Here is a 23,016-nt window from a genome sequence, read left to right on the forward strand (position 1 = left end):
CGACGCCGGAACACGTCTCTAGCCTAGACCTCTATGTTGTGCGTTATGTTACAAAGCGTTGTTAGGTTCATTCAGTTTATTTTAGGTTGATCTTTTTAAAGTTTGCCTTTCAAGGTTCACCACGAGATGTATGATACAACTTCCTAAATGCAGTCTAAGATGATAAGCAAGCTTTATTATCTTTCAACTTTGAAAATCCTAGCTACTAAGGGAAAAGAATAACACTATCTTTTCTCAAAGAGCAATCAGCACACTCTAATGCACTTTCCCTAAATCCAACATGCAAACTATCAAATGCAAAATGCACAATGCAGGTGTTTGTTTTCCACTTTCTTAGTATAAATGCCTACAAAGAAAGCTTTTTGCACAACTTTGAATTTGCTTTTTAAAAAGATCAATACAAACAAGTTCACTTTCTTCGAAATCAACAAGGGTAGAAGAGATTACAATCACTTTGTGATTTTCGAAATAAAGACTTGTTTTAACACTTTGAAAGAGACAAATTCAAACCAATAAGCAAAAGTAAATCTATAATCAATCTGAAAACAGCCAATGAACTCTCTTCTAAGATCGCTATCAAATCTGATCTGAATCAAAGGCTACAGGATGACTACTTTACTCATGCAAAGGAAAACTGTAAATGACGCCACAAACACATAAAAACATTCACAGTCTTTTTGTACAAAAGGAGGTGGAATCTAAGCAAAGAAAAGGTGTTATTAGACTGGTACCTATGCTGGTTAAAGGCTACAAAAAACAGAGATCAAAACAGGGCAATAGACAGCAAAGAACCCCAGCTGCACAAAGCCACACTGGATCAGCGCAAGTCTAACACTGTGGAGTTGACATTCAGTGCAGGTAGCCTTCACGGGACCTGCGTTGAAATGCAGACTGCCTTCACAGTGCCTGCGCTGAAGGAGAAACTCTCGTTTCCCCTGGGTTCTGGGTCACAAAATGCTCAAAAATCAACTGTTTCAGGCCAAATCAGAAACACAAGCAAGGTATAAACAGAGGGATGCTTTGAGAGGGTACTAAAGACTATCACAAGGATCATCAAATCATTTTTGGATCTAGTTTAGATCATAGACAAGTCCAGCAACTGGATCAAAGCAGCAACTTTCTACTTTGCATCCGGGAAAGATGCAGTTCGATAGTTGCTGTCAAGTCTATGAAGTAAACAAATGACGGAAACACAAATGAAATGAATAAACAAGTTCTTCCCCAGCGGAGTCGCCAATTTTTTGTGGGGAAAAATGCCTATGCAGGACGATCCTATTCACCTAAGGTGTGACAGCGCCTTAGCAACAAACGAATACAGCTATTATGATTTCTTCCTTTATGAAATGGTAAAGAGGGGAGATCGGTAGACTTACCGTTGTCTTCTGGTTGTCCCTCGAACTAGATCCTCTTCTCTTTGTGTGTCCACAGCTACTTGTCTCCTCGCTTGCTCAAGAGAATAACTACTTGAATCCCACGAGATCACAAGAGAACAGCTACCTGTGACAAGAGAACAGCTACTTGCGACAAGAGAAGAACACAACACAAAGGCAAATATACATATTCATAAATGATTCGGGATTAGAAGTAAATCAAATATACTAATGCAATCATACAAAGTACACCAGCATATAGGAAAGAATCAAGATAGCTTTATTAATTGATAACAGGGTTCAGGAAGAGATACAACCCATAGGGCTCCAATCCAGCATCTCCTTCCCAACAGAATGGAATTCCTTCTTCAGCTCCCTTCAAAGCATTAAGCACCCAATGTCTCCAGCCACAAACCAACATCAATTCTTTGCAATAACCAAATTCCAGCCTTTAGATCCCATGGAGGAGAGATCCATATATAGATGTTTGGAGAGAGGATGAGTCAGCTTGAGATCTGACTAGTGTCCTCTCCCTCTAGTTCTTGAGTCCACTTGGAGGTTCTTGCTTCCACTTGGAGATTTGGAACCTCTTACTCATCACCAGTCGAATTCCTTGATGCAAGTGTCATTTTGGAAGCTTCCTGGGCATTGACACCTTGAGGAATGACTCTGCCACATGTCAAAACTCGCTCAGCGCAGGTAGCCTTTGTTGGAGTTGACATTCAACGTAGGTAGACAGTGGAGCAGTTGACATTCAGCGCAGATGCTCAGTGGAGCAGTTGACATGATCCAGAATTGGCTTGTTTTTGAGTGTTTTCAGGTGGAGAACTTCTGTGAATTGCTGTGGTTAGTTTGCCTTGTTCCTCTAGGGGTAGGAACAACATGTTTAGGGACTTTGGATCCCTTAGATTATGGACATTTCATGCTCGAGGCTGTAAGGCACAAAAATGTCTATAAAAGTTGGTACAGGGGCTACTGCTGCCTCTGTAGTTGTTGCGGTGGTTGAAGTAGTTGGAGGAGCTTGGGATGTGGATTCTCCCTGCTTGTCTTGTAGTGCCCCTTCTAGCTCCTTTTCCAAATCAAGGACCTTTTGATTGAGCTGCATTATTAGATCAAGTTGCTCATCGGCCTCCTTTTCCTTCTGCAATTCTGCTGTTTGGGGGTGCTCGGTGGGCAGCAGCTTTAACCTTTTCTTCAATGCATTAAGATCATCTTCTTTTTTCTTCATGAGGGCCCTCACGCCCTTTGGGTCCTTAGGATCATGTCCTAGGTCTATAATGATGTCCTCTAATGATTTGATCCTGTTGTCTTTGGCCATGGAGGACATTCTCTCAAAATCCAACTGAATGTTGGTATTCTTCAATGATTCTTTTAATTCATGAGCCATTGTGGCCTTGTCCACCAATGTGGCATAGACCATTTCTCCAGTTTGTTTGTGGAGTTCAATTTGGTCCATGGGGTGAATGTCTTTTGCCATGACTTCCACCCGTGTTCTTACAAAATCTGCAGCTGATTTAGGTTGCGGCACCTTAGGTTTGAAGTGGCTGAGGATCATTTTCTCCTCTTGTATGTCATATACAGACATCAACCTTTCTTGCTTGGCTGGTGTAGCTTTGAGAAACTGTTTGTATACTTCTATTCTTAGCAAGTCATTATGTGCCTTTATTTGTTTGAAAGAAGCCTTAGTGCTTGAAGGCTTCTTGCTCTGCTGAGAGGAGGAGGACACCTCCAAACCAAGCTGTAATCCTTGCTCCTGCTGAAAGGGGCTTGTACCCATTTGCTGGCTGTCTCCCCCTTCTTTCCTTGGACTGTCAAGGACTTCTTCACTTATTTCTTCTATTACTGGGGAGTCAACCTTTTGCCTCTTGGCCTCAGGTTGCTGGGAGGATCCACTAGCAGGAGTGGACTCTTCTCTGTCTCTTTTCTTACCCCTCTCCTCATGTGCTGGAGTCTGCAAAATAGGGGTTGTTGGTTGTTCAGTTTGCAGTGGAGGGGTCTGCTCTTGTTGCTGCCCAATTGAGGAGGCAGGCTGTTCTTTTACTGTTTCCTCTTCAGCACCCATTATTCCTTTACCCTTATCTGTACCTGATGCTGCTGTAGATGGCGCTTGGGTGGCTGGTGTAGTAGTTGTAGTTGAAGTCCCTTCTCCCACTGGATGTGGTTGCTTGAAGATTACCTGCTGCACAAAATCCAAGTCAAGAGTTTTTTCCAAATCCTTGACATTCTTTTGCATTATCTCTTCTTCAGTTAGTTTTTACATTAAAGTATCTTGCAGCCATTCTTGCTGATTGGCATACTGTTCAATATGTGGAAATTTACAGTGCTCATAGCCTAGCAGCCTGTACTTGACCCTCCTAGCACAGATGAAGCCTTCAGGGTCATAAGGAACCCACCGGAAGCTTTTTGAGAGCTTGTACTTGTCTTTGAGGATTTGCTCAGCATCTTGCCATCCTTCTTTTTTATTCATGATGAAGGGGCCCAGGTGGTGCTTAAACTTGAGATGGGCTTTCTTTTTAGCACTGTGGAAGTGGGTGAGGTCAGAGTGAATGAGCTGTCTATAGTACTCCAAGGCAAACTGTCTCATTGGCACATATTTTGGGAGCCTGTATGGACAGAGCTCACAGCCATAAATCCTGATGACTGTATGATCTTGATATAGGTACCAATCACCTATTTTATAATTTTTAGAGAGCTACAGGGTTTTCTGTATTTCAAATGACACTCTGGGCGGAGGGGACCTCATCAACAAGCAAGAGACTGGGTAGACAAACTCATCGATAAATTCATAGTATGAGTATGGTGAATCTTGGACTTGGTGATAAACTGATGTCCAAAAGATGACAGACCTTCTTTCCCCCTTAGAGTCCAACTTTTTGATGGAGCATTGAAAGGCCTCAAACTGGTAATACATGAACAAATGGTAGATGTATGATGAGTATTTGAAAATGCCCTCCCTGTCTACTTTGAAAAGCTGCTCATGTATCTTGTTGGCTATGAATTTAGCAAAACTATATTTGTAGGTAGGAGGTTGGCCTGGGCTATAAGCAGCTAGTAATACCAGCGCCGTCTCATCAACAAATTCACTGGTTTTATAGCCCAACACATATGAAATCATGTCCAGCAGAAGTTTTCCTATATCAGTAAAGTGGACATATAAGTAGGGAGGTGGCCCTGTGGGCTGGCGGTCAGGCCTCATAAATGTCTGGGTGATCTTCTGAATGTCAGCAGTGGACATCTTGGCACCTGTATCCAGCAGATAGTTCATGGAGAAAGGAAACAACAGCTGAGTTTGTTTGAAGTTGAGCATCTGGTTGATGGACTCAGCATTAATGTGAAAGAGGATGCTCCCAGATGGAGACTTGACAGCTCTGTGATTTGCATCATAATTCTCAGCACATAGGCGAATAATCTCTGGAAAAATGTTAACAGATGGGAGAAAGTAATATGGCAGATTTGATTCCCATATCCCATATGTATCCTTGCCATTCAAATAGTCATCTCTTAATTCCCTGAAGGTCTGCAAATGGTTCCTATCACCCACAAAGTCTTGGATGAGGTAATCCCTGTCAGCAAGAGGCAGGGACTCAAGCTCTTTATTTGGTGGATTCATGGGGGCAACACTGAGAGCTGTGGGTGCAGGAGCAGCCATTATGTAATTTCTGAATGTTACAAGGTAAGTATAATTGCTTGCAAGGCTTTTCTAGAGGTCAATTGGCAGTTTGAATGTAGATGATGCTGGATGTATTCTTCAAAGAGGAACAGGCTGGCTAGGCAGGCTTGCCTCTGCTCTGCTTTGGAAAATTCACAGGATTTGTGAACAACGAGGATGAAATGCAGAGGGCGGGCAGGACTAAAATTGGTGAAATGCAGCTGTTCAAGCCTGCACTCGGCAAAAGGGAACAATGTCGGGCAGCTTGAGGACGAATTTGCAAGTTAAGACCGCGAATTATTGTTTTAACATCAAATTTTGGAGCAGGTGGCAATGTAGGTTGCTTAAGTCCAGAATTGACCAAGAGACAACCTTTACTTTGGGAATTAGCAGGTGTTTTATGGACAATTTGCAGAGAAATGGCATAAATATGGGTAAAACAGGTGAATTTGGGCAAATACCTGGATAAACGACGTCGAGAGCTGCCGAGTTGAACAGTGGATGAAGAACACACTTGATTTGGTGAGTGGCGGCGTCTGAAGCTATAAATTCACGGCTTGGCGGCAATTCTTACAGTGAACAGATAAAACGGCTCTTCTTTGTTTCCAACGAAAATGACATAAAACGGCCAAATAGCGCGTTTTTAATGATAAATTTTGAAAATATGGGTCATTGGCACTTTTCTGCCAATGACGTCAGCATGACGTCATGGCGGGCCCGGGTACGGAGGGTGACGTGGGTGCTGAGCTGGAGGCCAGCATGGCAGGACACGGTGGCGGATGTGTGGGGTGGCAAGGTTACGTGGAGGGCCACGGGGTGCGGTAGCAGGGCCGAGGGTATGACGTCATAGCGACGTAGGACCGACGTGACAGGGTAGGCGGTATCGGGGAAAGCGGTAAGCGGTCTCCCCGCACCGCTTTTTGGAGAAGGCGGTATCGGGGAGAGGGGCTCCGAACACCCCCACCGGCTGCCACACGTCCAGTGTACGGGGGCCAAAACCACCCGCTCCCCGGACGTTAAAGCACGGCGGGTTCAGATCTGAAAAAGACCGCCCACCGTTGGATCACAGTGGGGCAGGAGATGAAGGGCTGGCGAGCGCCCCGACCCATCGTGCAAGTTTGGGGGGGGCCCGCCGGCCAATAAAATATTCATTTAAATGTTTTTGGGTTTAAAACTTTGGTTAGGGGATTTTTTGTGGGTTTGGGGTATGCGGGTTAGACTGTCGGGTTTATAAAAACATACGAATATTGGGTTTGAGAGGGGGAGAGGGGGTTTTTATGAATTTTTTCGGAAAAAAGGGAAAATGAGGGTTTAGTATAGGTTATTGCTCTAACCATAGGTTAGGGTAATCCCAAAGCAGGGTTGACTATAGTCCCTGGTGGACTAATGTCTCCCTTAGAAGTGTTATTTAGCTATAATGCTAAAAAGGGGGGATATTTATACATTGCTTGGGGTTTATACACCATGGTGTTATAGTAATAGGGAAAGGGGAACATAGGGGATTTAGTGTAGATAGAGTTAGTAGTTAGTTTTGGAGGGAAATGTGAATGGGAAGTGACAGAAACTAAGCTTTTAGGAAATAAACTTAGTTAGGGAGTAGATCAAAATGAAAAGAATTTTTACACAAGAAATGTGGCTTCTTTTCAAAGAGAGAAGTCACTTCTGACATGAAATTTGTACAAATGAAGAGTCTAAGGAGGACTGATCAGGCAGATCCTGCAGTGCTCATGGGGAGGTTAGTAAGAAACTTTTGAAGGGGATGAGGGAAGTTAGTGATGGTTTAGTAGTTTGCCACATAGGCCATTGCTCTTGCCTTTCTCCTGCTCGTGACAACATTGTGCTTTTTCCCATGTGATATGCTTAGATCTTGCCTTCTGCAACCTTCAACTGCCTACCCTGCCTAATATGCCTAACATTTTTTCTTCCTTTGGATGGGTGCACTTGGCCTTTCAAACCCTGATAATTCTCTTTTCTTTTTGCTTCCCTCCTATCTAAGTCTACCCTTATGACTTCCAAGGGCCCAGATTAAGCAGTTGGGCTCCTTTCTTTCTCTATCCACCTAGTCATCTGTCAAGCTTGAACTGTTTGAACAGGTACTTCCTCTCTAGTCTACAACATGTAATTCAAAACATGGTGAGGCCCAGCTTGAGCTGTTGGACCACCCATCAAAGTAGTAGTGGCCTTTTGGACTAGCCACTTTCATGGTCCTTGTTTGGGGTTCATTTCTTTTATTTTTTCTTTGACCAATCGATTTTCTTGCCTTTTGATTTTTCTTTTAAGGCATACCCTCTTTACATTTTTTAATTGTCTGCTTCTTTCACAAAAATGGAACCTTAGCAGCATGGAAGGTGAACATTTTTGGCACTTCCACTGTCAATCATGAGAGATGAAAACCTATTGGTATAGGAGGCTAACAGTGGCTCCACTTGGGGATGGCTTTTCCAGGTGAAAAGCCAAGAACAACAGGTCAGATTGCCTGAGTTTCTGCTTTCTTGCTGCAGGCTGAATTTCTCTGTTTGTTGGAGACCATTGGCTAGGATCCTAGATAGTTGCAGGCAGCACCCAGTGAGCTGATTTGCTGTGAATTTGCAGATCTGTTTTACCTGTTTCTCAGACTTTCTCCTCATCACTTGATAGTTATCCTGTGTTTTTCTTTGCTTTCCAAATGCCAGGATCACATATATTCAAAAAAGGGAAAAATGCAGCACCCTGGTCTTCTCAAAATATGCTGCACTCGGTGCTTTATTTATCTGCTGTAACTGAAAATACTGGAAATACAAAATATTTATGTACAATATATGCCTGTTCAGTGTTTGATCAAAGGGAGTCAAAATAATGCTTGAGCATTCTCCCATTAACTGGGCCTTCCTCCGTATTTGAGCCATCCAGACTTCTTAGAAAATAAGTGTTGTTTCCTTGTATGGCATAGATGACATAGGGTTCTTTCCATAAAAAATCAAACTTACCATGTTTGCCTTTGTCCTCCCTTCTGGAATCTCATCTTAACACTTTGTTTCCTATAAAGAAATCTTCAGCTTTGGTTCTTTTGTCAAATATTCTTTTGAGCTTTTCTTGTAGAACTTGGGTTCTTTGATAGACTTCTTCTCTTGTTTGCTGTAAATGAATTGTTTGATTAATTCTTCTTTGAATGTCATTTGGCTCAGCTTGTATTTCTTGCAGCAACTTGATCACTGGAATTGCTAGAGATGTAGGAAAATTTGCTTCTAGCCCATAAACCGGTTCATATGGACTCATGCCAATTGATCTCTTGGTGGTCAGTCTATCAGCCCACAGTGCATTTACCAATTTTTTATGCCAATTCTTTTTGTTTTCTTCCAAAACTTTTTTAATGATGTTGATGAGACTTTTATTGGAAGACTCGGCTAGGCCATTACCTTGAGGATAATAGGCAGTGGAATGACCTAGGGTCATGTGATACTTGTGACAAAAGTTGATCATTTTCTTGGACTTGAAAGCAGCAGCATTGTCTATAATGATTTTGTCTGGACAGCCAAACCTGGACAAGATGTTGGTTTCTAGGAATTGTATAATAATGGAGTCATTGGCCTACCTACAAGGGATGGCCTCTATCCATTTGGTAAAATAGTCTGTGGCAGTGAGAATCCACCTATGCTGGCCAGAGGATGAAGGGTGAATTTCACCAATGAAGTCTAAACCCCATTGCTGGAATGGTCTCTCAGCTGAAACTGGTTTGAGTGGTAAAGGTAGCAGTTTCCTTTTGCCCTCAAAAATTTGGCATTTGTGGCAAGAAATCACAAATTTCTTTACATCAGCAAACAAGGAGGGCCAATAAAATCCAGCCCTTAGGATTTTATCAGCTGTGGACTTCCAATATAAGTGTCCTCCACAGTCACCTGCATGAAATTCTTTGAGGACATTGTTAGTTTCTTCTATTGTTAAGCAATTCAGTAATATTCCTTCATGATTTCTCCAAAATAAAACATTGTCAATAATACAAAACTTTGATGCTTTCATTTTCAAGAACCTTTTCTTGGTTCTGGACAACCCTAGAGGAGCTTGAAGGTTTAATAATACAAAACATATATCAGCATGCCATGGAGATTTCATAAAGGCTTGGTTGATCTGTGGAGTCGCCATCTCCTGTTCGTCATCCAGTTCATTAATGTTAAGGGCTTGAAAATTAGTTTCAGTCATTAGTTTGGCTAGGCCTTGTCCTTTTATCAGTTTGGTAGGTTTAATCTCAATGTCATATTCTAAGATATTGGCAATCCATTTGCCCCTCTTGCCCTCAATTCCTTCTTGGGTTAGAATATCTTTGACCACTGCATTAGGTACATAGGCAATTATATGAGAGTAAAGGATATAGATTCTGAATTCCTTGATGGCTTTTACCAATGCATAGGCTTGTTTTTCCATGATCTGATATTTCAAAGGAGCATCCCTAAGGGCTCTGCTAAAAAATGCAATAGGTTTTTCACAGCCTTGGTCATCTTTTTGTAATAGGACAGCAGCAATTGTATGTTCAGATGCAAAAGAAAAAATGATAAAATCTTGGTCAAATCTAGGGCTTGTTAGGACTGGTGTGTTTGTCAATGCTCTTTTGATATCCTCAAAGGCTTGTCTAGCTTCCATGGTCCATTTGACCTTGGAATCCTTTTTCAGCATATTATTTAACAGTCTTATGAGTTCAGCCAGATTGGGAATGAACCTCCTTAAGAAGTTGATCTTTCCTAGAAAGCTTTGTAGTTCTTTGATGTTTCTTGGGTGTGGTATTTGTAGGATAGCTTGAATTCTGTCTGGGTCAATCCTGATTCCATATTTTGAGATTATATGCCCCAAAAGTTTACCTTCTTCTAGCCCAAATAGTGAATTCTTTGGGTTCAATGATATACCATACTTTCTACAAATTGTGAAAACCTACCTCAAGTGTTCTAAGTGTTCTTGATCTGATTTCGAAAAGGCAGTTAGATCATCAAGATAGACCACTAGGAAGTCATGAATTTCCTTGGAAAAAGAAATATCCATTGCTCTTTGGAATGTGGCCCCTGCATTTTTAAGTCCAAAAGGCATTTTGACATATTTGAAGGTTCCCCAAGGTGTAGTGAAGGCAGTTTTGTCTTGATCATCCGGGTGTACTAGAATCTGATTGAATCCTGAGAAACCATCTAGTAAAGAGATCCTAGCAGCTCCCACTACTCTTTGCAAGATGTGGTCCATTTTAGGTAAGGGATAATGGTCTTTGAGAGATACTTTGTTCAGATTCCTAAGGTCAACACACAGTCTGATTTCCCCTGTCTTCTTCCTAGTAGGCACAAGGTTTGAGATCCACTCTGAGAATCTAATTGGGGCAATGATCCCAGCTTCATACATACATTTGACCTCCTTTTCAATAAGGGGGAGGAGGACAGGATTGACTCTCCTAAGCTTCTGTTTGAAAGGCTTTTGATTTTCTTTTAGAGGGATAGTGTGTTGGATAACTGATGTATCATAAGATTTAAGGTCTTCATAGCTCCAGACAAAAACATCTTGAAACTCTTTGAATAACTCAATGTATTTTAGTTTCTGTTCAGGTGGTAATGCTTTGGATAGCTTAATCATTTTTGGATTTTCAGGGGTCCCAATGTTACAATCTTCTATTTCAGCGTTCAATGGTTGCATTTTTGGTTTTCTTGAGATGTCATTTGAATCGAACAGATCCTCCAAAGGGGTTAGACCTATGGGTAGAAAATTATCCTTTAGGTCAATTACCTCATCTTCTGCTTCAACCATTTCCTCTTCATCTGATTGTTTCAACTCCCGTATAGTTTCATTGTCAAAGGTGGTAGGATGTAAAACCAGATCAGCTGTTTCAGCTGATATTTTCTGTGTAACTGTGCATATTTGTGGTTGATCATCTCTAGTACTAGTGTCAATGTTCATGCCCGAAAATTCTTCCTTTAAAGTGAGAAAGTTTTTTATCTGAGTGTTACTCTCGAAGACTTGCCAATTCTTGATGTTATCCGGAACTGAAGGTCTGTGTTTGATTTCAGCAGTAAATGTATGATTGGTTTTGAAAGGCAACTTACAAGTGCTGGCAAAAGTTGCCAAGCTGTGAGCATGTAGATTGAGTTCTCTGGAAATTTTAGTCAACTGTGATTGTGAGAAGCTCTCAAGTATTTGAATAGCTGCCCCCTTGTATGCTCTCAACCTCAGATCATTTGTGGTGAAATTTCCCTTCATCTGTTGTATGACCAGATCTGAATCTCCCAAGATTGAGATTTTGGTTGCACCTAGATTTTTTATGAGTTTCAGACCTAGCAGAAGGGCTTCATATTCAGCCATGTTGTTTGTGCATCAAAAGTTTAGTCTGTATGCATGGCCCTCAGCTTGGTCATTGTGCATATTGTGGATCCATACTCCTGCCCCAGCTCCTAGCTTGTTTACAGAGCCATCAAATTCTAGATACCATAAAGTTTCATGATCAAGATTTGGATTGGGATCACTAGAAAGTTGGATGATGGGTAGGTTGGTTTCTTGCAAGTTACTAGGCACATCATTTTCTTCTGTCTTCTTATCAGCTATCCCCATGGTCCCTTGGTCTTTGCAAACACATTGCTCATCTAACTCCTCGGTCTCTACTGTCATTAATAGTTCAGAATAAGCTTTGTGACAGATGTCAGCATTGTAGAGAATAAATGAATCCATGTCTGAGTGTATTGAATAGATTGGAAAGTTTTGGGGCTTCTCTTGACTGCTTACCACATATTTCATCAAAGTTTCCCGGTACAATCTCTTTGGCTGCCCAAAGACTGAGATAGTTGCATAGGACATATCTAATTGCAGAGATCCTTGAAGTTTGGCCCCCCAGGATCTGGACAAGAGCATGCCATACTTAGGGGGTATGTCAGCTACCACTACATCCATCAAGATAGTTTTGGTTGGGTATTGAACCAGGGAGACACATAAGTCTTTAATCAGGCCTAAACACCTGACTTGGCTTGAATCAAATGAGAATAGATCCTTGTAAGGTCTTGTGATATCCAAGTCAAGTTTTTCCATTACAGATTTGGGCATTAAGTTGTGTGAGGCCCCAGAATCGAACATTGCATTATGTAGGACCTTATCATGAATGTTTAGACTGACATAAAAGGGTGGTACCCCTCCATTCTCTGTTTTTCCATTAACCTCAGGTCCGAACAGCAACTCTGGTTGGTCATCTAGGACATTCACAACATCTTTATTGTCTGATACTTGGAGTGATTTATTGATCTACTGTCTGTATATGTCATGTTTGGCTAATTCCAAAAGAGGAACTAATATCTTTAGCTTACTTATTTCTGTTTCCAAGTTGAAAGGTTTTTCCATTTGAATTTTGGCATTCAGTGCAACAGATTTTTCCTTTTCAGCTGAGTTATCGAGTGTCTTTTGCTCATAGTTAGGTCCATTTTGAGTAAAACTGGTGCCATGTTTGTTTCCTAGGGGAGCATCTGCCTTTGTCTTTAATGGATAGGGTAGACCTGGCTAATTTTGAGAGGACTGTTGTTCTGACATGTCCTCCACAGTTACTTTTGTGGCAGGTGAGTTTGAGCTGCCAGCTGATTGGGGGAGAGTAATGTTTTCATTTTTCTTTTTTGGTTGTTTATTGTCCTTTGGTTTGAGGGGTGTAGGCACATCTATTGTTATACTCCTTAGTTTGTACTGTTTGTGTACCTCGTACACAGCTGCATCATATCCTTCTTTAAAATTGAAAGATTCTCCTGACTTAGTGTGGAATTGATTGTCATTGTAAACCTCTTGGTCTTCTTGTGTTAAAAAGACTTAATTTTCACTGTCCAAACCCATTAGATTGATGTGAGGGTCCTCATTAGGTTCACTAGATGTTGAAGCCTCGGCATAATTCTCTTGGAAATGAGGTCTGACATGCTGGTCAAGATCAGTCCTTCCAACATTAGGATTTTAATTCTTTCTGAAGTTTGGGTTTCTAATATTGCTTGTTTGACCTTCCCATGATGATTTTCTTTCTATGGTTTCCACCCTATCTCCAAGTCTATCCATCCCTTTAATGATTGCATCTAGCTTTTGCTCAAATGATGAGGGTTCTTCTTTGAAAGTAGTTCTCCTTTTAGTCCTTGCCCGGTTTCTTTTGGCAATTAGATTTGCCTCTACACTCACAGCTATGTTTTGCATGTCTGCTAGAGTTGCAGGGGCTCTTTCTCTTAGTTGATATGCCATATCAGCATCAAATCCATCAGGGAACTTAATCAATGCTAAATCAGGTGGAGGTCTAAGATTTTTAGGAATGGCATTATAAATAGTGTTGAATCTAGTGCAATAGTCCAAGACAGCTTCATGTGGGTCTCTTTTTATGGTATCATATTCAGATAAAATGTGCAGAGGGTCCTTTTTCTTTTCCCATCTGTTGAGGAAGGACTGATAAAGGGCACCTGAATCAGCTATAGAATGTGCAGCCAGTGCCCTGAACCAGGTTCTTACTTCACCTGTTAAACTTTGGACAAAGATTTTCATCCTTACATCATCATCATCTATTTCATAGTTCTCAAAGTAGTCTTGCATTTTCTTAGTATGCTGTAAGGCAGTGTACGTACTGGTTCCATCAAAATAAGTAATTTTGCCTTGGTAATCCTGAGGCATGGCCCCAGGATTGCCAGGCAACTGAAGGGGTGCATAACGATTAGCCATATTTGGTGGGATAAGTGAGACAACTGGTAGAAGGGGAACAACTGGGACAGCAACAACAGTTTGTGTGTTGGTTGTAGACAATATGTTTTGTGAAGTGGATGATGAAGAGGGGGAGGAATGAGTTGTATGGAGGTGAACGGCTGGCTTAGAAGGGGTTGGAATAAAACTTTGTTGAACTGCCTCAGGGCTAGTTTCAGGGGATTGTTCGGGTTCCTTCTGGTTCCTAAGAATTTTATGGATCAAATTTGGATTTTCGAAAACAGGTGGGGGATTTGGGTCAAGATTTGACCTGGTGTGCCTAGTTCTCTTCTTAGGAGCCAGCTTCTGAACTTGTTTTTGGTATTTTTGAGGATATTTTTTAGAACTATTTTAAGGGACTGCTCAAGCTTTTGGAACCACTGTCTAAAAACAGACAGCAGTTGAAAAATACGCTCTGTCCCCAGTGGAGTCACCAATTATGTTATCACTCAGGTTGTTCCCTTTGACTCCCAAGGGAATACGGCCGAGGTAACCACTAACCAATCTTTGAGTCACAAGTTCTAGCCTACCTATGACCAGAGAGGGCTCTCTCTTTATGATTTAACTTTGTTGGTATGATATTTTAGGCTAGTTATGATGCTCAAGGTTTTATTTTGAAGTTTGCTGGATGGTGACTTCAGTCAAGATATATATATGATTACCAGGGTGTTCTAAGCCATTGGGCATGGAGTCAGTGATGCTTAACTTGCTTGATATGTCTGTGCTGATACAATAGTGATGCTGCAGAGCCAGATAAGTGTCTAAGAAACAATTCTTTAAATCTGTGATTGGGGTGATGTAATCAGGGCATGAAAGGCAATTAAGGATCTTTCAACAAACTGATATGGAGAACAGTGGGAATATTATTTAGAAGCAGTGAAGAATTTCTATATAACATTCATATTTATAGAATTAATGAAAACATGAGCAATTAAGAATTCATGTTCATGATCAATTCTGAAGAAAACATTTTCAGCAATAGAGATTGAGCACAAGGTGTATCCAAACATTTCTTGTACTATTCCTTTTCTCTACTGTTAGATTAGTGAAACATGTGTATGATTCAAACAAACATAAGAAGACAAAACATAGATTGAGAAAACTTATTGTTCCATTAGACAGCACAGGAATTCTGCAACAGCACGCATAGCATCACCAAGACATCAAACATTCAGGAAATCACTGAGTTTTTCCAGCCTCTTTGCATTAGATTATCTGAAAATATACAATACATTTTCCTCAGAATGAAAATCACCAACCCCTAATACGTTGCCAGGGGAGGTATATATACAAAATTTACATCAGAAAATATCTAACAAATGAGTTAATGGCTCATTAATATTGTGCCAACTCCTAGAGCATTGTAGCTGAGAAATTAAATGTTGTGGTAACTCCTCAGTGCCTTAGCTGTCCAAAATGGTCAGAGAATGTTGACTTTGTGACCGTTGGAGTCGGATGAAGATGCGCTGCCCAAAAATTGCGCATTTCTTATCCTTTTGGCTTGCTGTCGCTGTCTATATGCCGAGTCACCCTTTCGGCTGCCTAATGTGTTGTCTTCATTTTGCCTTTTGCTCTTTGCTAAGTGGAGGCTGACTAGGATTGATCAACTGAGATCACTGAGGTAGAATTTGCAGCATTGCCTGCCAACAATCCTCTTTGGGCAGCTGGTGCCTTCAAATTTTCACCAATGTTTCATCTGCCTCTGTATATCTATAAAAATTAGGAGGAACCTCAAAAAGGTGGTGGATTTCATTTTCAATAAAAAATAGATTTTCAAGTTTGTCAAGAAGGCCCTGCCCTGTTGGAGGCCCTGCTTCCTTAGAAGTACTGGCAGATGCAGTGATATGATTTTCAATAAAAGTTGCCATCCTGGCAACATATTGCTCACGGGGGAGCAGTCTTCCCGTGCTGGTTAGTAGGCTAGGCAATCCCTTTCCTTGCAGTGCTCCCATTTTGAGCTTGTATTCATCCACCTCAGCCTATATTTCATGGAATTTTCTCTCTACAGTCTGTACATAATTTCTGAGAGTCAGCACCTTCTTAGCCGTAAGGACAGCCTCTGTTCTGTTAACAATGTTGATGGCTGCTAGCTCCTCCTAGGTCTGATTGTTCAAAAAGTGTATCATTCTATTGGCCTGCTCAGGCCTATTCCCCAGTACTGTTCTGGCTTTCTGGATCTCGATTTGTGCTTTGCCAATTAATTCCATTTGTTCATGCACAGTCTTGATTGACTTCCATTGTCTAGTAATGGATTGGTCAATCCGGGCCCACAAAATTCTCTTTATTTCTGCCAGAGCACTTTCTAGCTTGAGCTCCTTTTCTAAGAACTTTATTTTGTCTTTCAGGGCCTTAATTTCTCTAGACTGCTTAGCTACAGTCATCTTGGACTTGTCATATTTGGCCTCTAGTTCTGCCAATTTTTCCTTGGCCTCTTTTATCTCAGTAGCTTGGAGCTCCAGCTCTTTGATAGCCTTTGTCAAATCTTCCAAGTTTAAGCTGGACTCTGGATCTGTTGTAGTTGCTGCTGCTTCTGTTGTTGCTGTAGTTGGTACAGGGGCTACTGCTGCCTCTGTAGTTGTTGCGGTGGTTGAAGTAGTTGGAGGAGCTTGGGATGTGGATTCTCCTTGCTTGTCTTGTAGTGCCCCTTCTAGCTCCTTTTCCAAATCAAGGACCTTTTGATTGAGCTACATTATTAGATCAAGTTTCTCATCGGCCTCCTTTTCCTTCTGTAATTCTGTTGTTTGGGGGTGCTCGGTGGGCAGCAACTTTAACCTTTTCTTCAATGCATTAAGATCATCTTCTTTTTTCTTCATGAGGGCCCTCATGCCCTTTGGGTCCTTAGGATCATGTCCTAGGTCTATAATGATGTCCTCTAATGATTTGATCCTGTTGTCTTTGGCCATGGAGGACATTCTCTCAAAATCCAACTGAATGTTGGTATTCTTCAATGATTCTTTTAATTCATGGGCCATTGTGGCCCTGTCCACCAATGTGGCATAGACCATTTCTCCAGTTTGTTTGTGGAGTTCAATTTGGTCCATGGGGTGAATGTCTTTTGCCATGACTTCCACCCTTGTTCTTACAAAATCTGCAGCTGATTTAGGCTGCGGCACCTTAGGTTTGAAGTGGCTGAGGATCATTTTCTCCTCTTGTATGTCATATACAGACATCAATCTTTCTTGCTTGGTTGGTGTAGCTTTGAGAAACTGTTTGTATACTTCTATTCTTAGCAAATCATTCTGTGCCTTTATTTGTTTGAAAGAAGCCTTAGTTCTTGAAGGCTTCTTGCTCTGCTGAGAGGAGGAGGACACCTCCAAACCAAGCTGTAATCCCTGCTCCTACTGAAAGGGGCTTGTACCCGTTTGCTGGCTGTCTCCCCCTTCTTTCCTTGGACTGTCAAGGACTTCTTCACTTATTTCTTCTATTACTGGGGAGTCAACCTTTTGCCTCTTGGCCTCAGGTTTCTGGGAGGATCCACTAGCAGGAGTGGACTCTTCTCTGTCTCTTTTCTTACCCCTCTCCTCATGTGCTGGAGTCTGCAAAATAGGGGTTGTTGTTTGTTCAGTTTGCAGTGTAGGGGTCTGCTCTTGTTGTTGCCCAATTGAGGAGGCAGGCTGTTCTTTTATTGTTTCCTCTTCAGCACCCATTATTCCTTTACCCTTATCTGTACCTGATGCTGCTGTAGATGGCGCTTGGGTGGCTGGTGCAGTAGTTGTAGTTGAAGTCCCTTCTCCCACTGGATGTGGTTGCTTGAAGATTACCTGCTGCACAGAATCCAAGTCAAGAGTTTTTTCCAAATCCTTGACATTCTTTTGCATTATCTCTTCTTCAATTAGGTTTTCAATTAAAGTATCTTGCAGCCATTCTTGCTGATTGGCATACTGTCCAATATGTGGAAATTTACAGTGCTCATAGCCTAGCAGCCTGTACTTGACCCTCCTAGCACAGATGAAGCCTTCAGGGTCATAAGGGACCCACCGGAAGCTTTTTGAGAGCTTGTACTTGTCTTTGAGGATTTGCTCAGCATCTTGCCATCCTTCTTTTTTATTCATGATGAAGGGGCCCAGATGGTGCTTAAACTTGAGATGGGCTTTATTTTTAGCACTGTGGAAGTGGGTGAGGTCAGAGTGAATGAGATGTCTATAGTACTCCAAGGCAAACAGTCTCATTGGCACATATTTTGGGAGCCTGTATGGACAGAGCTCACAGCCATAAATTCTGATGACTGTATGATCTTGATATAGGTACCAATCACCTATTTTATAATTTTTAGAGAGCTGCAGGGTTTTCTGTATTTCAAATGACACTCTGGGAGGAGGGGACCTCATCAACAAGCAAGAGACTGGGTAGACAAACTCATCGATAAATTCACAGTATGAGTATGGTGAATCTTGGACTTGGTGATAAACTGATGTCCAGAAGATGACAGACCTTCTTTCCCCCTTAGAGTCCAGCTTTTTGATGGAGCATTGAAAGGCCTCGGACTGGTAATACATGAACAAATGGTAGATGTATGATGAGTATTTGAAAATGCCCTCCCTGTCTACTTTGAAAAGCTGCTCATGTATCTTGTTGGCTATGAATTTAGCAAAATTATATTTGTAGGCAGGAGGTTGGCCTGGGCTATAAGCAGCTAGTAATACCAGCACTGTCTCATCAACAAATTCACTGGTTTTATAGCCCAACACATATGAAATCATGTCCAGCAGAAGTTTGCCTATATCAGTAAAGTGGACATATAAGTAGGGAGGTGGCCCTGTGGGCTGGCGGTCAGGCCTCATAAATGTCTGGGTGATCTTCTGAATGTCAGCAGTGGACATCTTGGCACCTGTATCCAGCAGATAGTTCATGGAGAAAGGAAACAACAGCTGAGTTTGTTTGAAGTTGAGCATCTGGTTGATGGACTCAGCATTAATGTGAAAGAGGATGCTCCCAGATGGAGACTTGACAGCTCTGTGATTTGCATCATAATTCTAAGCACATAGGCGAATAATCTCTGGAAAAATTTTAACAGATGGGAGAAAGTAATATGGCAGATTTGATTCCCATATCCCATATGTATCCTTGCCATTCAAATAGTCATCTCTCAATTCCCTGAAGGTCTGCAAATGGTTCCTATCACCCACAAAGTCTTGGATGAGGTAATCCCTGTCAGCAAGAGGCAGGGACTCAAGCTCTTTATTTGGTGGATTCATGGGGAAAACACTGAGAGCTGTGGGTGCAGGAGCAGCCATTATGTAATTTCTGAATGTTACAAGGTAATTATAATTGCTTGCAAGGCCTTTCTAGAGGTCAATTGGCAGTTTGAATGTAGATGATGCTGGATGTATTCTTCAAAAAGGAACAGGCTGGCTAGGCAGGCTTGCCTCTGCTCTGCTTTGGAAAATTCACAGGATTTGTGAACAACGAGGATGAAATGCAGAGGGTGGGCAGGACTAAAATTGGTGAAATGTAGCTGTTCAAGCCTGAACTCGGCAAAAGGGAACAATGCCGGGCAGCTTGAGGACGAATTTGCAAGTTAAGACCGCGAATTATTGTTTTAACATCAAATTTTGGAGCAGGGGGCAATGTAGGTTGCTTAAGTCCAGAATTGACCAAGAGACAACCTTTACTTTGGGAATTAGCAAGTGTTTTATGGACAATTTGCAGAGAAATGGCATAAATATGGGTAAAACAGGTGAATTTGGGCAAATACCTGGATAAACGACGCCGAGAGCTGCCGAGTTGAACAGTGGATGAAGAACACACTTGATTTGGTGAGTGGCGGCGTCTGAAGCTATAAATTCGCGGCTTGGCGGAAATTCTTACAGTGAACAGATAAAACGACTCTTCTTTGTTTCCAACGAAAATGACATAAAACGGCCAAATAGCGCGTTTTTAACGATAAATTTGGAAAATATGGGTCATTGGCGCTTTTCCGCCAATGACGTCAGCATGACGTCATGGCGGGCCCGGGTACGGAGGGTGACGTGGGTGCTGAGCTGGAGGCCAGCATGGCAGGACACGGTGGCGGATGTGTGGGGTGGCAAGGTTACGTGGAGGGCCACGGGGCGCGGTAGCGGGGCCGAGGGTATGACGTCATAGCGACGTAGGACCGACGTGACAGGGGAGGCGGTATCGGGGAAAGCGGTAAGCGGTCTCCCCACACCGCTTTTGGGAGAAGGCGGTATCGGGGAGAGGGGCTCCGAACACCCCCGCCGACTGCCACGCGTCCAGTGTACGGGGGCCAAAACCACCCGCTCCCCGGACGTTAAAGCACGGCGGGTTCAGATCTGAAAAAGACCGCCCACGGTTGGATCATAGTGGGGCGGGAGATCAAGGGCTGGCGGGCGCCCCGACCCATCGTGCAAGTTTGGGGGGGCCCCGCCGGCCAATAAAATATTCATTTAAATGTTTTTGGGTTTAAAACTTTGGTTAGGGGGTTTTTTGTGGGTTTGGGGTATGCGGGTTATACTGTCGGGTTTATAAAAACATACGAATATTGGGTTTGAGAGGGGAAGAGGGGGTTTTTATGAATTTTTTCGGAAAAAATGGAAAATGAGGGTTTAGTATAGGTTATTGCTCTAACCAGAGGTTAGGGTAATCCCAAAGCAGGGTTGACTATAGTCCCTGGTGGACTAATGTCTCCCTTAGAAGTGTTATTTAGCTATAATGCTAAAAAGGGGGGATATTTATACATTGCTTGGGGTTTATACACCATGGTGTTATAGTAATAGGGAAAGGGGAACATAGGGGATTTAGTGTAGATAGAGTTAGTAGTTAGTTTTGGAGGGAAATATGAATGGGAAGTGACAGAAACTAAGCTTTTAGGAAATAAACTTAGTTTAGGGAGTAGATCAAAATGAAAAGAATTTTTACACAAGAAATGTGGCTTCTTTTCAAAGAGAGAAGTCACTTCTACATGAAATTTGCACAAATGAAGAGTCTAAGGAGGACTGATCAGGCAGATCCTGAGGTGCTCATGGGGAGGTTAGTAAGAAACTTTTGAAGGGGTGAGGGAAGTTAGTGATGGTTTAGTAGTTTGCCACATAGGCCATTGCTCTTGCCTTTCTCCTACTGGTGACAACATTGTGCTTTTTCCCATGTGATATGCTTAGATCTTGCCTTCTGCAACCTTCAACTGCCTACCCTGCCTAATATGCCTAACATTTTTTCTTCCTTTGGATGGGTGCACTTGGCCTTGCAAACCCTGATAATTCTCTTTTCTTTTTGCTTCCCTCCTATCTAATTCTACCCTTATGACTTCCAAGGGCCCAGATTAAGCAGTTGGGCTCCTTTCTTTCTCTATCCACCTAGTCATCTGTCAAGCTTGAACTGTTTGAACAGGTACTTCCTCTCTAGTCTACAACATGTAATTCAAAACATGGTGAGGCCCAGCTTGAGCTGTTGGACCACCCATCAAAGTAGTAGTGGCCATTTGGACTAGCCACTTTCATGGTCCTTGTTTGGGGTTCATTTCTTTTATTTTTTCTTTGACCAATTGATTTTCTTGCCTTTTGATTTTTCTTTTAAGGCATACCCTCTTTACATTTTTTAATTGTCTGCTTCTTTCACAAAAAATGGAACCTTAGCAGCATGGAAGGTGAACATTTTTGGCACTTCCACTGTCAATCATGAGAGATGAAAACCTATTGGTATAGGAGGCTAACAGAAGGGGATAACGATTTTTTGTCGTTATCTTATTCAGTGCTTGGTAATCAATGCACATTCTCCATGAACCATCTTTCTTTCTCACCGAGACAATTGGAGACCCACATGGTGATGTGCTAGATCTTATGAACCCTTTCTTGAGCAGCTCATGTACCTGCTTCTTTATTTCTACGTTCTCTAAAGTGGACAACCTGTACATTCCGATGTTAGGCAATGGAGCATCTTGCTGCAAGTTAATATCATGTACTATTTCCTTTTTGGGTGGCAAACCTTTAGGTTCTTGAAATAGTATATAATATTCTGAAACAACTTTTTCTAAATCAGCTTGCTATTCAACATTACATCCCTCAAATACATTGGTTTTATCAGGTTTCTTTTTCTTTACAACCATCAGTAAAAAAAAAAATTGCATGAATTTACAATTCTTTTCATGTGCCCTGAGTTTATGAGAGTATAATTATTATTGAGTTTACGAGCTCTTACAATATATTCAATTCCATCTTTAATGAGTTGATACTTGTTTTCTGCTCTATAGAAAATGGTTTTTCTATCGTACAAGTAAGGACTTCCTAAGACAATTCCACATATATCCAAGGGAACTATATCTAACTCAACCTCATCTACAAATGCTGACCCAAAAGAAAACCTAAGTTTACATTCTCTAGTCACTTGTATCTTTGCTTTATCACATACCCAACCCAATGGATATGGCTTCTTGTGAGGTGTGGTTAGTAATCCCCACTTCTTTACAATTGCTTCAGAAATTAAGTTTACTTGTGAGCCACTATCAAACAAAGTATCAATCTTTTGATGCTTGGAAATAACTCTAATATGAAAATATCATGTCTTTTCCTCTCATTTTCTTCATTATCAATAGATTGTGTAGAATTACTAGTAAATGCTTCAGAATTTTTACCTTTTATACCTATGGTTGTGATTGTTGTTTCATCCCCTGAGTCTGACCCCAAATCCTTCTAAATAGTTGCAGCAGCCTTCTTCTTTTTGCCATCGTACTTCTTGGGCTTTAGCTCCAAATGTAGAATCCAGCAGTGTTCATCGTCATGCACATCCTTCTTGCAGTGAGTGCATGAAGATTTGGCCTTTTGTACAATATTTTTCTTCCTCTCTTTCCATTTCTGTTTTCTCTTTTCCTTGCTTTTGCTTGCAGTGGGTTTTGATGATCCCCCGACTTCTGGGTTCACATTCTTGCCTCTAGCCTCTAGATGTGTAGCCTAAACAGATACCTCATCTATGCTAGAGGGATTAAAAATGAGAATGGTGTGCTTTAAATAGTTGTGTAGACCACCTATATACTTCAGCAGAGTTTCAAGTGAGTCTAAAAAAAATTCTAGAATCAAACCTATTTTTCTAAATTCTTGGGTGTAACTTTGTATACTTTTCCCTCTCAATTGGCGAAGAGTTTGCCAAATCATCATAGCTTGTTGCATGTAAGCTGGTGGATAGAATTTCTTTTTAATCGCAAAAACAAATTCACTCCAAACAGAAAGAATTTTACCATGCTTCTTCATGTCAGCTTGTGTTCTGCCTTCCCACCATACCAAGGCAGTTCCTCCAAGGCGTAGGCTGACAAGCTGAATCTTACTTTTGTCTGAGTCAATGCTCTACACCCTGCAATATACATCAATCTATCTAATCCAATTATCCAGC

The sequence above is a fragment of the Pinus tabuliformis genome, chromosome J (assembly GCF_031772625.1).
Source record: "Pinus tabuliformis cultivar Carrire ecotype Pingquan chromosome J, CPIR1, whole genome shotgun sequence".
NCBI lineage: Eukaryota > Viridiplantae > Streptophyta > Pinopsida > Pinales > Pinaceae > Pinus > Pinus tabuliformis.